The following is a 17237-nucleotide window of genomic DNA, read 5'->3' on the forward strand; positions in this document are numbered from 1 at the left end:
AAAAAAAAAAAAAAAGAATACATTCCAAAGGAGTAAAAGGTTTTGACATTGCGCTCTTCATTCTGAAATGCAAAAGGAAAAATTTGGCATCCCTTTAATTTCTATTTGATTTCTGTACCCTCAAGGCATCCCCTAAGCTGATTCCACTTCAGGGCAGGTGGCTGCCATCTGGAGAGAGACCAGAAGATAAAACTGGGCCAGAGTATCCACTTCAATACTCTGTGTGATCCTGTATTCCCAGGAAACTTGTGATCTTATTCCCACTGGTGTTTTCGAAAGCATGTTACAATTGATTTCAGCCATAACAATCAGGTTTAAAGAAGGAAGCATTGCTAGTATACCAATAATCAAAATAATCAAAAGATCTAAACCACTGCTTTCCAATTCCTTGAAAGAGAGCCAGGGCAAATTTAAAGTGACTGGAGCATCTCCCAGCCTGCAAGAGACATTATCCCTAGAGATATATAGAGTCAAGTTATCTACCTAATCACCTAGGCAATCTTTCCTAGCAGCAAGACGAGGCTATGCTTTTTCAAGTCCATACTAAAATTTCAATGTCTGCAAAGCTCACAGGTTAAACTTACGTCTATCACCTAGCAACCATAATTTACATGTTACTAAAGATACATTGATCCATCCCTTATGTGCACATGAAAGAAGAGAAAGGCTCACTAAAATCTCTCTCTTACTCTTAGTATATGTAAGGGACAAAGGTAAGTTGTTCCCTTGATAGCTGCTTTTCTCTGTGAAAGGCAAGCAATAGTTGCAAGCTGCCTCAGCGTGATTTCTGGAGAGAGGAGTGGTCTACAACAAGGGGGTCTAAAGTTAACTCTCAGCCAGTTGGGGAAAAACTGGGGTTTCTAACTTACTAGTAAAGAGACAAAAGTCTGAACATGTAGCTCAACTCTCAGTGGAGGCTTTAAGAAAGGGCTCTAACCCAGCATTATCTCTGGTCACTCTGGGACAGAGGACACCAGAAGATTGTTGAGAGAGTTACCTCTCATTTCATTGAGTTGTGCAGGTAGAGATGATAGATAAGTGGAGATTGTTCTGCTCGTTACCCAGTCGGGTGTCACTGAGGAACCTTTGAGTATCTTCCAGACAGTAGCCCTGGCCATGACCCCTCAGTTGTCCCATCAGTTTCCATGGGTCCACGCAACCAGAGATTGGTCTCTGGAAAGGAACACGGCTGCCTGTCTGGTCCACATTCCATTGGCCATTGGCTTCAGGGGGATTCACCAGAAGGTGCTGGGGAAACCTCTCCTCTGCTTTAACAGTGGCAGCTGCTCTAAAAGCATCTAACTAGCTGGCAGAGTGACCACTGTTTGTCAAAGTTCTATAAGGGACAGATAAAAGCCTGAGCTAAATATAGACTAGATTGCATAAAAAGACCCATTTTACAGAATTTTATATCAAGCTCCACTAGGACGTAATCTAACATTACTTTTTCCTAGTGCTATCATCTGAGATAACAAACCGCAATAGCCAGGTCAAAGAAAGAATGTTAGTAAATTCAGCAACTAAGTCTAAAACAGCAATAAGATGTCCTATTAAAGAAACATAATCTTCCAGTGTTCTCAACTTAAGTTTATCATCATTTTAATGTACATGAGACAAAGCATAAGCAATTACAAGCAATGGACAAAGACATAACATAAAAATTTAAAATATGAAGATGCTTTGATTACCAAAATGAGTCACAATCCAGATCTATAAAACAAAAGCAAACTCTTACCTGCATCCAGTTATCTCAATGGAAGATCTCCAGATGACATAGGGATGATATACTACTGAGAAGTAATCCAAATAATGTAAGGGAAATATAGGGCAAGTTTGTGTTCTCTAAAATTGAAGAATGAATTCTAGGAATGACAGAGCTTAAGAGTAAAAAATGCTTGTTGGGAAAGAAAGCTATATTCATTGGGGAAAGAGAGCTTCTGTCTAAGAGAGACAGAAGAGGTCCCAAGTGGGTTGCCAAGGACCACGCTTCTCAAGGGAGTCTTTTAGAGCAAAACCATGAGGTGGGAAAAACTATAATCAGCTAATAAGGTGAAAAGTATAGCTGCTTCGGTAACATTGATCCAATGGGAAATCACAAGGTAAAGATGGGGTGGGACAAAACTATGGTGAGCCCGTAAGATTATGAGCACAATTGATTAGGTAGTATTGAGTAAATGGGAATCAAATGGGGAAGCAAGTCCCATAGCAAGTGTACCTGGACGAAGCAGGGACTTGGTCTGAAAGGGAGGTTTCGGTCCCTCACCCAAGGTGATGGATACCTATTTTGAGTATCAATCACTGCTGTTCCTCCCTAAGGGAAGTTGTAGTCATTCTATCTTTTGTTTAGAGGTGTGGCCTTTAATGACTGTGCCTCTACCCACAGTTTTAATTTATCTGCACTGGCTTTTTTTGAGGGCCCAGCCCTGTCTGACTGCCTATGATATTTCTAACTCACTTAGCTTTCTATAATAATGGCTGCCTCAGTGTCCTGAATTGATTCAAAATAATAACTTTTCATGATCATTTTGACTTTGGGTAAGAACCAGGGGTTGCATGGTGCCAGATGTGGTGAATAAGGTGGATAGGGACACAGCATTATGTCTTTCACAAGCCTGCCTTTCTGTGGGATGACACTCAGCAGCAGCATTCACCATCATTTTGATCACAACCGGTAAAGACAAGAAGGACTAAAGAACTGCTTCAGAAGTGGCAAGGATTGTGACATAAGTGTATCTGAAGTAAGGGGCAGATTTGGAGAAGGGTTCTGGCCATGTGTCTTTTAATGTAATAAATTTTTAAAAATTTAAATATTTTCCGTATATGACATTTCTCTTGATATAGGGGAAAGAAACTCCCAACTTGAAAGACATCTGGGATGAGTTCCTGTTCTCTAAAATCAAAGAATAAATTTTAAGAACAAAGGAGGTTAAGAGCAGAATATATTTATTGAGGGAAAGAAAGCTTCTGTCTGACAGAGGGATAGAAGGGGGCCCAAGTGGGTTGCCAAGGACATCCATTCCCTTCTGAGGGATTTTATAGAGCAAAACCGTGAGGTGAGGCGGGTCCAAGGTGGGGGAAAAATGGGAAATCGCAAGGTGGGCATGGGGTGGGACAAAACTATGGTCAGCCAATAAGATGACATGTATAATTGTTCAGGTAAAATTGATTAAACAAGAGCAAATGGGGAAGCGAGTCATGTAGCAAGCAGGCATTGAATACAGAACTGGGGCCTTTCCTGTAGGGCTTGGGTTGATGACTTTTCCTGGCTTTTTCAGGGTGATGGTTACCTATTTAGAATATCAATCCCTGATGTCCACCCCCAGGGAAGTATGTGCGCGCATTTGTTTCATCTTTTGTCTTGAGGTCTGGCCCACAGTAGAAGTGCCCATCTCTCCATTTGTAAGGTATCCCATCTTCTGCACTGGCTCCTTTGAGGGCCGGGCCCTGTCTGACTGCCTGTAATATTTCTATCTAACTCAGCTGCCTAAAACACTGTCATCCCTATACACGTTTACATGGTTGTTTTAAACCCGAGTCACACGGTGGCCCACACTTGGCCACCAAATGTAATACATGAGAAGTTCCTTGTTTAAAGTAGGAAAAGGAAGGCAGAGAGTTAGAAGGGGGAATACCAGAGTGGATCTTGACATTTGACCTGCTGGGCCACCCTCTGCCTCCAGGGGTGCCCTAGAGAATGTCTCCTTCACCCAGACACAGAACACGAACCAGGGAGCTCAAAAGATGTAGTAGTGGTTGACCTCTGATCTTGGAAAACTGGAGCACTCTTCAAGTCAGGGGTGGTGGCTGCAGGGTCCCCCAACTTCCACAGGGACAGTGACACTCAGAGAGGCTGGGGAGGCCTGGCAGATGCACCTGGGCAATGGACACAAAAGGAAGAGCCACCGTCACAGACTTAGGGACACAGCGGACAAGAGGGATGGACTCATGGGCGTCCCTGGTGCGGCTAACTTTAGACAGAAGAGCAGCCTGCTCCTTTATGTGAGCTGCTACTCTCTATAGTTCACAGGCAGGCTGACACTGGAGTGATATCAGCAGCTATCTGGAGGGGAGGCTAAGTGCATATATGGTTTAGGGCTTGTCTTGGTTACTTTTCTCTCGTTGCTGAGACAAAATACCCAATGCCCAAAATGAAGGAAGGAAAGGTTTATTTAGCTTACAGTTTGTGGAGGTTTCAGTCCATACTTGGCTGGCTCTGAGGCAGAAGGTAGCAAAGCAACAAGAGCAAAGCGGGAAATGGCAGCTGAACAGCAAACAGCCAGAGCAAAAGGGGAGGAATGGCGGCAAGCAGCCTCTTTCCCTCCCTTACATTGTAAACAGGCTACCCCCACCTGAGGGGGCGTGTAGCTCTCACATAATCTCCATGCGCTCCTCTTCCACAGGCTCAGGATGTATACAAAGTAAGCACCTTGGCTTCCTGCTGAGTCACTTAGCCAAACCTCTAGACTCCCCAAGTTGACACAATGTATCAACCATAACAGGGCTGAGGTCCCAGTTTCAAAGAGTCCAGGTGAAGTGTTTGAAGTCCCACGTGTGTAGGTAGGACTGGCGCTCAGAAGACTGAAATAAAGATAGGTAGACTAGGAGACAAGGAAAACTTTTTTTTTTGTCTTTTCTTCTGGTACGGGGAATCGAACTCACGACCTTGCACTTGCCAGGCAGGTGCTTTGCAGCTGAGCTAAATCCCCAGCCCCTAGACAAGGAAAATTGTAATTTAAAAGTATTTTTAATGAAAACTGTAGCTTCAAGACATAAACCTTGTAAAAATTTCTTAAGGTTCTTAAAGACACAATAAGCCTTGGACATTGCCTTTTATGTGCAAATAGACCTTTTTGACCTGTAGAGTGTGGTTTCTGCCAGTGAGATGGGCCTTTTCCTGTGGGTGGGCTAGCTCTGTCACTGTGCTAGCTGTCACTTTAAGACGGGCCATCAGGCCCCCTCCTTCACCATTCATCTGTAAATTGAATCCCCTCTGTCCAAGGATTCCCAAATTCCACACAGCTCCACCCGCAGTCCCCATAAATATACCCAGCTGAGGCCACCCCGTTCTTCTCTCCCTTTTGAGGGTACATACTTCCTTTCCTTGGGGGTGTACTTTCAAAATTCTACCTAGTAAGTCTTTTCTGTGCCACCTACTGACTAGCCCTGAAGATTCTTTTCTTTTGTCGGGGGCTGTTTTTGGAGACACGCTCCAGCTTTGTAGGTCCGGCTGGGCCTGAACTCACAACCCTTAGCCGGGCTTTTTTTTTTTTTTTTTTAGTTCTGAAAATTCATTCTCTACTACATGAGTCAGGAGATTTATTCTTTGGGTGACATCTGTCCAGTTTCTTCAGCTTTCTTGGGGAACCTCTTGGGGCCTTCTGGGTGACATGTCTGGCTCCAAATCTAGATCTGGTGGCTGAACTCGTTAAGGAAGGTTCTGGAGGACAGATCCCAAATGCCCCTCTTCAATCGTCCCCAACCCCATGGTCCCCAGGGCAAGACACGTCTGGAACGAGGGTCTGAGGGGCACCAAGGGGACCAAGAAGGCCACATTTCCCACTCTGAGGGAGCCTCTGCTCCAGGATGGCCTGGTTGTGGTCCCCACAGGCCGTCGCAAGGGGGTGACGCGAGGCTGTGACAGCTGGTCTGGCTGCTGGTCTGGTCGCAGATCATCGCCCCTGTACTTGGAGGTGCTGCTGAGAGGTGACCTAATAAGGGTGGGGTTCAATCGGGCTGAGAGGGCATGTGTCCCCTGTCCCTGGGTGTCCTTGGGCGTGCAGGTGACACAGGGGTGACTCTGTTCTCTCCCCAAGTGGCACGGGCAGGTGAGCCTGAGGATTGTTAGGCTTCTGGCGCAGAGAAGACCCAAAGAAGAGAAACAAGGCCTTTACTCCGGACATGGTGTGGAGAGGAGAGGGCAGCGTCCAGTAACAGACTCCTCTGGGGCTAACCCAGGCAGCTGAGGTTTATAAAGACTCTGGCTAGGAGCGGAGCTTAAGGGCAGGCTTAGTGACGCATCAGGAGCTGATTAGGGGTTTCTTTGTGTGCCCGGGAAGGGCAAGAGGAAGTTGTACTCCAGGCTGAGGGGAGGAGAAAAAAAGGAGGTTGGTCATTGGGAAGATAAGCTGTTGTTTGGGGCTTTAGCCATGTTAGACCACCACCACTATGGTAATTCAGCAATTCATACCTGGGCAGGAACCTGTCAAGGATCAGGCTCAGGCACGTCTGTAGAGGGTCTCTCCTGGTGCTGACCACAGCTTACTGCATCTTCAAATGAGGGGCCCCAGAATCCTAGGGTTCTCATACACCCCCTGCTCCCACTACCCTGCAAAGAGTCAAAAACTAGACCCAACACAGTGGAAAGGGGAGGGGCTCGGCAGGGGTGGTGTCCTTACTAGAAAAACCACTTTGGAAGAGATGAAGGCAATGAGCCTCTGGTGATGGAGACCGGGTAGCAGAGAGGGTGGTGCGGTAAGGTAGGCCATGTGGAGTATCGTGTCCCTGCGGTGGGAAAGTGGCCAGTACAGTCAGGTAGTGCCCCAAAGGTGCCAGATTCACTTTGGCCCATGGTTAGGAGGCCTGCAGGGCAAAGGACACAGGGATGATGGCCGGGTTTCTCTCTCCTGCCGCCAGTTCTGGTACAGTGTCAAGACAGGAGACTGCAGTATCCACAAAGTAAGCATGAGTGTGGTGATCCTCACCCAGAACATCATCACCCATCCTGAATTCTCAACAGCGGCCACCATGGAGGATGACCTTGCTCTTCTCCAGCTCCTCTACCCTGTGAGTTTCACCTCCTCCATCCACCTCATCTGTGTCTCTCTCCAGACCTGCCCGGGTGAAAGTGGGGAGCAGGGGCTGGGTGACCAGATAGAGCAAAACCAAGGAAGGCAGTAAGACATGGAGGCCGGGAGTGAACTCTGGCACAGGGGAGCAGCTGTGTGCCTGGGGTGAAGAGGAAGGCTGAAGGGAGGGAGGGGGCTACCTGGCTGGTGGATAAGAGAAGTTTAGCAGCAGTCAGGGTAGTGGCTCTTGGTTGGCTGGGAAGACCCCAGAAATTGTATTGAGGAATTTGTTGCAACAGTAACATTTGATGACAGTCATTTAGGAAAGTCCTCTCTCTTAGAGGCTGGTTATTCAGCCAAGAGAAGTATAGCATCCAAGTCTCCTTTGGCAAATTTATGGGGCACTGTGCTGGGTACGTTTGGATATTTTTAGGTTCCCTGGGGACAGCCAGAGACTATGGGGTTCTCTCCAGGAGGATTTCTCCTCAGGGGGTGGTGAACTGTCTGCCATTCAGAAGTGCTTCTCCCCAAAAGCACCCGCCATGGTGGGTAGGGAGATCTCTGATTCTGGACATGTGGACAGAGTCAGAAGACCTCTGCTAGGGAGACTGCATGACCTCCTCCCATGGGAAGAGGCTGGATCTGGTGCCAGATCCTGGCACTGTCTGCAGTAGTCATTTTCTTATTATTGAGATACAATACCCAACACCCCCGATTTAAAGGAAGACAGGGTTTTTTGGCTCACAGATTCCAGAGGGTCCAATCCATGGTTGGCTGGCTCCCTGGTAGAAAGAGCATGGAAGAAGGGCATGGAGGAGGACAGTTGGTCCTACCATCACAGCTAGGAAGTAGAGAGAGAAGGAGGAAAAAAGGATAAGGATATATGTTTCCAGGTCACCCTCCAAGTGATCCACTTCCAAGCAGGTGTTACCTTCTAATAGAAGGTTCAGCCATGAACTTATCAATGGGTGGATCCACTGGTAAGTATAGTGCCCCATGATCCAATCACTTTTTGCACATAGAGACTTTGGGGACGATTTAGCTCTAAGCCAGATCACTGTCCAAGAGCCTGTGGTCCTGTTCTAGATGTAAACACGCTTTACTGATGCGCAGGAAATCCTGTCATTATTCTTACAGATTCACAGAATGGCACACGGCTGGTTGTTGTTTCTCAGGCTGATACAGCCTTGCTGCTCCCTCGTCTGAACAATTTTTCCTTCTCCTGTATTGGTCTTGCTTTTACACCACCCTCTCCCATGTTGGTTTTGGACAATGGTTTCCTCTTGGGTCAAATAAGGACAATACTCGCCACCCTGCCTTCTTTAGAGGGATGCTGGGTGCTTGAGGGCGGCTGGCTGCTAGTGCAGATGTGCACACTACTGATCTCCTCCAGCAGAAGGGCTTCTGGCCCAGACACTGCAGGAGGTGGGCCAACAACTCATCCACTCTGAGGAGTGCACAGGAGGCTCCGGCAGGCACTTCATCCACTGGGAAGCTGGTCCTGAAAGGGGTGGACTGCAGCTAACAGGACCAAAGAAAGGAGTTGGTCAGGTCAGTCCACAGGTCTGTCTTAGGCTCAGTCCTGAGTTATTTCCTGGCTTCTTAGTCTCCCCTTCCTGAAGACCCTTGGTCTGTGCTGGCCTGGCCCGTGCTTCTAAGGCAACAACCCCCACTATCTGGGGCAGCACAGGGTGTTGAAAGCGGGTGGTCACTGCCATCTGTGTCGCAGTGGCTGAGTTCTCCTGTGTGGCATGCACCCCCCCCAAAAAAACCAACCCTTATTATCTCTGTTCCCTGAGTTACAAACCTGTGACCCAGTTGCCCGCCTCCTATCCAGATGTGGAAGGGGGCACCCAAGTCACAGTCACAGTGCCCTTGTGAGCACCTCCGTGACTCCTGGGCCTGTGCTCTGCCTTCTGCACCATCTGCACCCCAGAGGAGGAGCCTTGGGGCCAGGTACTAGCGGATGAGCACTTTTCTAGGGAAGAGAAGAGCATGTAGGGAACAGCAAACCTCAGGAAGTAGCATGGACAGTGGCTGAGAGGTCCCAGGGCTAAGGACCTGTTCTTGTCATCTCAGAAGTGTCATCGAGGCACAAGCAGGGGCCGGGAGTGGAGGAGGGGTTGGAGGAGGTGTTGGGCCGTGCTTCTGAAAGGGAGGCCCTGTTTTCTCTCTGAGGTGCTCGATGGTAACCTCCTGCTATTTGTTTTTTTCTCTCTGTGGAGGGAGACTGGACAGGGTGTGGTCTCTCAACTTAACAAAACATGCGTGCAGATGGGTGGTGTGAGCTGGGAGCCGGCTGTGGCCGAGAGGACACCCTGGGGTATGCACTGACCCTGGGTTCTACTGCAAGTGGTTGATCACTGTAGTGAAGCAGGCGGCTTCTTTGCATCCAGTGGTGTTGCTCATCCCACCATGTATTTGCTGCTTCACTTGGCCTGCTCCCTGCTGGTTCCCAGTCTCCCCTTAGGACTCTCCTCTGAGCCCTTCCCTTCCAGTGCCCTGTGTTCAAGTTCCAGTTGACCCAATGCCCCTGGGGACCCCACATGGAACAGAGCAGAGACTGGGCCTGCAAAGGGGCCTGGTCACTGCTTCTACCACACATACACCAGGCTGTGCTGTACCTGAGGGAAGGAAGTGAGGCCTAGCCAGAAGCCCAGCATCCTTCCAGGGGAGCCTGGTGATACCTTGATATGTTGGAGAACATCTGTAGGCAGAGATGTCCCCACGAATAAATTCTTTTTTTTTCTTTTTAATGGGATGTCAGGTTTTATTGTATTATTTGCTTTTAATTTTTCTTTTGGAACCGGGAATCGAACTCATGACCTTGTGCTTGCCAGGCAGGCGCTTGTGCTGCTGAGCTACATTCTTAAGGTTCATAAAGACATCCTAAACCTCTGTCTTCCAGGGTGTGGTTGTTACTCTGCTCACGGAGGTCACTTAGTTGTACTCGTGTGGTTTGTTCCTTACCACTCAGAATGTGCCCCGTATCGTCTGAGAAAGCTCCTCCTTCGGCTTTAGAGCTGGGCAGATCGCTCCCCTCCTCAGTGGACTTGATGTTAACAAGCCTTTTCCTCTGGCCTCTGGGATCTTGGTATCTCTGCTGACTGCAGGGGCTTGGAAGGCTGTGCTGACTTTTTAGCGTCTTGTCTTCTGGTGTGTGTTAATTTTATAGCCTTGAGGGTTGGTTTGCTTTTCTTTTTCTTGCACTTTCTAAGACGGGATTGAACCCAGCCCCTAAAGACATTTTTATGTTGAAACCGGGTCTCCTTAAATCCTCAAATTGCCCGGAGCTAGGCCTGAACTTGGGATCCTCCCACTTCAGCCTCCCAGAGTGCTGATGGGAGGCATAGCCCACAGTGCTGATTGGCGGTCCCTGTGCATGTGTACATGCCCAGAAAGCAGGGCTGGCAGAGCTGGCTGGGCAGGAGAGGAAGCTTTGGGAAAGACCTGCGCCAGTTAGAGCCAGAGGCTTCCTGGGGGACGCCAGGGGTCGGGAGGCTGGGCCTGGAGACCTGGGAGCTGGGAGCACAAATGAGCACAGGGCCCCTCCCCTAGGGGGCGCAGTCACCTGCCAGTGAGGCCCTCTTCTTGCCTCATCCAAACCCAGGTGAGTGTGGGCTGCCAAGAGGGGGTGACACGGGGCACACAGATGACGACACAAGGCCTCGAGGTGCCACGGCGTTGTGGGTCGCTGGCTCCCTGCCACTGCTCATCTGGCTGTTGCTTCTCAGTCCCCAGGTGGGAGAGGACCTCAGACACGGCGAGATGTCTCCTGCCCTGCGTGACCCCCTTTCCTCTAAATCCTTGATGACCACACCCACGGTGATCATGGAACCAAGGGTCTTTCCCAAAGGTGAGGTCCCTGTCCCTGCTCCTGAGGGTGCTCTGGCAGGGCATGGGCTCAGGGAGCCTGGCCTGTGGGGCCGGTACTAGGAGGTGTCTTAGGGACCCAGAGATGGCCTGGGCCTCCCTGGGAAGGGGACGCGGCCTTAGCACCCTGAACCCTGTCCATTCACTGATCTGCCGCAGCCTGTGGTCAGAGGAGGGTAGTCGGGGGAGAGCCGGCAGCGGAGCGGAGGTGGCTCTGGCCAGTCAGCCTCAGGCCGAGGGCACACACCTCTGTGGGGGCTCCCTCAGCAGCCGGTGGGTGATGACCACAGCACACTGCATAGTCACGTGAGTGTTTGTGGACCTGGCTTGGACCCTTTAGTCACCAGGGACTGGTCCCAGAGGGTCCTCTTCCTCATCAGCTGGATTTGGTGCCAGCTCCAGGTGGGGTGAGTCCCGAGCATTTGCATTTCTAACCTGTTCCCAGGGGAACCACCAGCCAGTGTGGGGGCGCAGGAGAGGAGGAGGCCCGGAGGGCAGAGGACGGAGTGGGGGGGTGATGATGATCCAGGTCGGTGGCACAGGACAGGTGGCAGGGGAGGTGTGTAGACCTCAGGCTCCCTCTGCAGCACTCTGGACTACACCGTGAAGCTGGGAGACACACACCTGAAGCATGAGGCCCCAACAGCTGTTGTGGTCCCGGTCAGAGACATCGTTATCCACCAAGAATACGTGATCTTGGGAGCAGTCTTTAATGACATCGCCCTGGTGCTGCTGTCCTTCCCTGTGAATTACTCCACGCACATCCAGCCGGTGTGCCTCCCCACCAAGTCCTTCCAGTTAGAAGTTGGTACAACATGCTGGGTGACCGGATGGGGCAAACCACGTGAAGTCGGTGAGACAGGAAGCCACGCAGAGGAGATCCCATGTCTGGGAGGAGGCTACCCAGTGGCCTGGGCGCGGTCCCCAGCTGAGGGGAGGCAGGTTTTCTAGCAGGGTGTAGGGAGCTGCTGAATAACTGCATAGGAATTTGGATTGGTTTCTCAGGCCTGGGGATCCGAGTCCCAGCTTGGTGGAATGTATGTAGGGTGCATTTAGCTTGGGGTGATGAGCTGTCACCCAGTTGAAGCTGACCCTCCCTGGCAACAACTGCCTAGGTAGACAGGGCACTTCCGGTTTGTCAGAAGACGCCAGATACCTCTCAGTGGTACTCTTGGGATCTTCTCTTCATTTGCTTGCTTTGGGGCACCACTGGGTTCTGGGTCTGTAACCCTGCTCTGGACAGTAAAGAACTGCCCTGATACTCAGGACACCCTATCAACCATACTAGCTATACTTGGTGACACATGCTTGGTCGTTGTTATCAGACTGGCCAAACTTGCTTCCTCCCCTGGGCTGCTCTCATTTCTGCTGTCTTGGTTTAGAGTTTACTACTCTCCTACATGAAAGGCAGGCAGGGGACCACTTCCTCCAGGCTCAGATAGGGAGAGGCGCCAATGAGAAAAGGATCCACCTCTGGGCAGACACTGTACTGAGACCCAAGCAGGTCACGCAGCCATTCTCATCCTGTCGAAGTCACACAAATCTGCTCATCCCTAAATTCTCTTTGTATAGACCTGCCAGGTAACCTACCAACTCAGCTTCAAGAGGCTGAGGTGAACATAGCTGACCTTAAGAAATGCAGTGAGGACTTGCAGGAAGTTTTGCAGGTGTTCGTTAATGTGGTCAGTGAAGGTGGACTTTGTGCTTATGGCGAAGGAAGGACGCCTGCCAGGTCAGTGCAGGGGCCCCTTGGTGAACTGCGCTGCACTTGTCGCCTCAAAGGCCCATGGTTCCAGGCAGCAGGGCCTTGTTTATCCTTTACCCATAGCCTTCCCCATATGTAAGAGATGGGGACTGGAGGACAAGTGGGCAGGACTCTCCTGGGCTAGCCTGGATCCATGGCCCCCAGGGCGTAGCCCGCTGCACTGGTCCAGCAGATTCCCTGTGCAGGAAGGCGGTGGATATCAGTGGGGAGGAGCTCGGATTCCTGTTTAGAGCCCCTTCCTCGGCACACGTAGTGCACTTGGGTGAGCAGTTTAGTCCTTGTCATCCCATTGCCTCGGGTCCATTATCTTGGTTTATGTTGAGTTCTTTGGAAAAGAGAACTTTTTTTTTTGGTACTGGGAATCGAACTCGGGACCTTGCACTTGCCAGGCAGGCGCTTATGCCACTGAGCTATAGCCCTGGCCCGGAAAAGAGAACGTTTGAATAGAGAGACAATTTTTATTTGTTAATAAGGTTCCCTTTGGACATCTCCTCATAGTCACAGAGCCCCCCAGTGGCTGGCTTCTGGGGAAGCCCCGTGTGTGCCCCATGTTCAGCCTGCCTGACACCAATTCTGTTCCTAGAGTTTGTTCTTTTCCCTCTCCACAGGGAGACCCTGGGGGCCCCCTTGTCTGTGGAGTTAATGAAATGCAGGCGGGCATTGTGAGCTGGGGCGTTGGCTGTGGACACAGAGGACTTCCAGGAGTCTATACAGATGTCACTTTCTACAAGGACTGGATGGTGAGACAAATGAGTCAGTCTATACGCTGGGACACGGCAGGCCTCCTCATGCCACGCCTGTGTCTGCTGCTGCACCTGGCATCCTGGTGACCCGGTGGTCCCCCTGCCTTCTCTCTGGTGGGCCGGCATCTCCCCCTAGGCCTCCTGTCTGTCCTGCTTCTCTTCCAGTGCCCTGTGTTCAAGTTCTGGTTTGAGCCATCACCCTGGGGGAGTCCACAGTGGTACAGAGCAGGGAGACTGGGCCTGCAAAGGGTCCTGGCCCTGAGTACTGGTCACCGCTTCTACCATGTGCACACCAGGCTGTGCTATGCCTGAGGGAACGGGGTGAGGCCCGGTAAAGGCCCAGCATCCTGCCGGGGGGAGCCTGGTGACGCCGGGATGGACATGTTGGAGAACGCCTGCAAGCAGAGACGTCCCCAGCCATGGAGCAAGCCCTGGACCTGGCCATGTGTCAGGCTGTGCCCTGAGCGTGAGTGAGGTCATCCAGCTGGGCGACTGGTGAGAGTGAGAAGCAGGCGTCTCCAGGTCCCTGCACAGGTGCCAGGCTGGGATTCCACATGGGGCTGGCAGAGGTGCCCTGCACCCTAAGGTGTGTCCCTGTGTCAGGAGACAGCTTAGGGCACACCAGCTCCCCCTTGCACAGTCCTTGCAGCTGTGTTCAGGAGCACCCCAAGTTATGTTCGGTGGCTTTGGAGTGTGGAGACTTCAGAGTGAACTGAATAAATATTTGGACAGTGCCCCGTGTGTCTGCATCTCTGCTTGGCTGGGTTGTCCCTGCTTGGTTGATCTGTCAAATGCAGCTTTCCCTTTTAGCTAGGGAAGTTACTTTTGGTCTCCATGAAACCCAGGAAGAGACAGTGAGGAGGGGGCTGTCTGTCCATGTTTGGGTCGGCTGTGTGTCCTGAGCTGCTGGGTCCTGCTGCCTGCGATCCTGAGGTAGCCACCCGCGTGATGTAGCCACCAGCCTGCAGTGGTGCCTCGGGTTAGCGGCCTCTGTAGTCCGGAGCAGGGAGTGCGAGGAAAGTGGCCAGGGCTTGGTGCACTAACACACTGTGTTCTGCTCCTTGCTGCCAGTGTCGGTTGTGGCCCGGCGTTCCCCCGAGAGCTAAAGGCTGGGCATGTGGAGGACGGGGCAGGCTCGCTCCGTGTGTCCGTGTGCGCATGCTCTTGTGCCTGTGGATCCCTTCTTCCCCCTTTCGGACAAGTGTCTCCGAGCCCCCGGGTGTGGCTGCCGATCAGCCTTAGCTCTTGTCTCCTGCCCACTTGTGGGCCAGTGCTGTAGGCTGTCATGAGGAGGACCCTTTGGTGAGGGCCTTTTTGGCCAGATATAACTGTAGTCTGCAGCAGAGCCATTACTCCAGGAGGAGAGGCCTGAGTGACAAGCAATGAATTCTTGTGAAAACACTGGGCCTAGGGCCAGGGATGTAGCTCAGTGGCACAAGTGCCTGCCTGGCAAAAAAACAAAACAAAACAAAACAAAAAAACCACTGGGCCTAGGAATTTAAGAAAACAAAACAAAACACTGAACCAACTAACGGACCCAAGCTCAACCCAAGCTCATTCTTGATGGGGCCGGTTGTTGGTATTTATTGCGTTTCTGTTGGGGTTGACAGGTCCTGAGAAGGAGGTGCCCATGAATTAAAAGAAAAACAAGAGTGAGAAAGTTATGAGATCAGGGGGCTGCAGCCAGTTGGACTGAAGCCTGTATGTATTACCATCCTTCTTAGCCTTTTATTGGGATACAAACAAAAAGCAGCAACGGGGGCAATGGGAGGAATAATGAACAGGGTTGGAGAGGAAAATACAACTCAATTATCACAGCAATAAGACTTGACTTAGATAGCCATCATGTTATTTCTTCAGTTATATCTCAGCAAAGCATCTAGTGTTGTCCTGCTGCTTTCCACAGGGACACAGGTCCTGCTATCATTTCCTTTTACATTAGTGCTTTTGCTAGATTTCCTCCAGAATCACTCATATGGCTTGGTCAGGGCCGAAGTCCCCAATAGGTAATGCCTTGAAAGATAAAGTAAAGAATGTCATCCTCCACAGCCAGTGACATAGATCTCTGAGCATTTCTCGTGCCCACACAATGGTCTTCAAACACCCTTGCCCTCCAAAGAGACCAGGAGACATGGCTTGAGAAATGCATGGGTGAGGAGCAGAAAATGTGTAACAGGAGCCTGACATTTCAGTGTTTTGGGGGTCATCATGGAAGCACATGGAGCTGTGGAAACCTGGGGATATCTGGCCCATTTGTGGGTCATTGGGCCCAAACGTCTGATGCTTTGCCTGTTTCCTTTAGCTGCCTGTCTTGGTTACTTTTCTCTCGTTGCTGGGACAAAATACTTTACACCCAAAATGAAGGAAGGAAAGGTTTATTTTGATTACAGTTTATGGAGGTTTCAGTCCATACTTGGCAGATTACAAGGCATAGTGGCACATGGCAGAGGGCTACAGCTGATGGGGGCAGAACACAGCAAAGCAACAAGCACACACCAGGGCAGAATGGCCAGAAGCACTCTCTTCCTCTCCCTTATATATGCAAACTATCCACCCCAGGGCGGGTGCAGCTCTCACACCCATAAGCAATCAAACTCTAAAAGCCTGCCCCATGGCCGCATGAGGCTTTGCGGGGGGGACACCCAGACACAAACCACAACCCTGCCACTTGTCATCTAGTGTCCTCCTTGCCATCTCTTTACTGCTACTGGCTTTGCAGTTTTTGTGTTTTGCTGGTGATCTGCAGTTTCTAAGCGTCCTAGGAGTCCTGCCGAACTGCCTTCTGGTGCTCCCAAGTGCAGGAAGGCTGTGTATGCCTCAAGGAGAAAACAGGTGTGTTTGGAGCGGCCCATTGGAGCAGCTTCACACAGGCACAATTTCAGTGTTCTCCTCGTGAGCACAGCATCCTGGCACTACAGGCACACGGAGGTGTCTTACAGAGGCACGTGTCAGACATGGTGAAGGCTAGCTCGTTAGTGGGAATGTTGTGAACACAGACTTTGAGAAACCAAGCTGGTATTTCCCCTGGGAGCCGGGTGTTCTATCAGTGCTGGCTATGACTCTATCAGACAGAACTGCTGGACACCACAGGATTCAGCTGTGTCCTGCTGCCAGTCCATGTGTGTGGCGTTTCCCTGAGGGTCAGGCTGACCCAGATGGCCCCGCTGATGTGCTGAGCAGGTAGGTATCTGGGGTCTAGGCAGCGGAGCCTCTTTTTCTGCAAAGGCCTCACCTCCTCTGATAGGCTATAGCAGGTGGATTCAGAATGTGCCAGAGCCTCAATGCCTAGGTTCAGAAGGGGCCCAGCTCCCTTCTGCCTGTTCTGTGAGTTCAAGCGGGGCCTACGGGCAGCTCAGGTTCGGTGAGATGAGAAATGAATTCGATTTCTTTATAGGTGGAGATGAGAAATGCTGTGGCCATATATTCTAGTTTACCGCAGTAAGATGATGATTGCAATTCTTGAAAACCTCGCAGATGTGCTAAGATGCAAAATCTTGAGAAAAGTGTTTGAGCTCATGGGTGAAAGAGAAAAGCCAGAGTTCATCATGAGATCTCAGTTTCTAATGCGCAGTCACTGAGTGGAGGGGCGACAAATCATCGCCTGCAGGTAAGGCCCAGAGGAGGCCATCTGGACCTTCTGTGTGTCCTGTGGACACAGCAGCACCTGCTGCCCTGTGGACACCAGGTTGGAGCTTGAGCAGGGATGTGGGCTGGACTGTGGGTACAGGTGAGACAGCCTGGAGTGGCAGAGGGAGGGCCAGGGCTGGAGGGGACAAGCCGTCCTGCAGAAGCAGGGTCCAGGGTCCCTGGGGGCCGCGGCACATCTGCGTCTGGGCTTCCTGGGCTCTGCAGTTGCGAGTAGCCGCGCCCCCTAGACCCCCGCGGGCCTGCCCTGAGTTCGCTGTGCCCTCTGAGGCTGAAGCCCCAGGCTGAGGAGGCTGCCCGGGGCTGAGATGAGGGGCCCTGTGACATCCACAACAGCCCGGGGCCCCATAGGTGCTGCCTCGTGCTCCCGGGGGATGCAGCGCAGCCTGGGAAACCCGGGACGGAGACCCCGTGCTGTGTCACACC

General features: G+C 51.2%; 1 pseudogene; it reads left to right on the plus strand.

Moving 5' to 3' along the window:
* The first annotated feature begins 10553 nt into the window (after positions 1-10553).
* Positions 10554-17237, plus strand: part of LOC102006253 — a 12084-nt pseudogene continuing 5400 nt past the window's right edge.

This window comes from Chinchilla lanigera, unplaced genomic scaffold (genome assembly GCF_000276665.1).
Source record: "Chinchilla lanigera isolate Chin_1 unplaced genomic scaffold, ChiLan1.0 scaffold00019, whole genome shotgun sequence".
NCBI classification, from domain to species: Eukaryota; Metazoa; Chordata; class Mammalia; order Rodentia; family Chinchillidae; genus Chinchilla; species Chinchilla lanigera.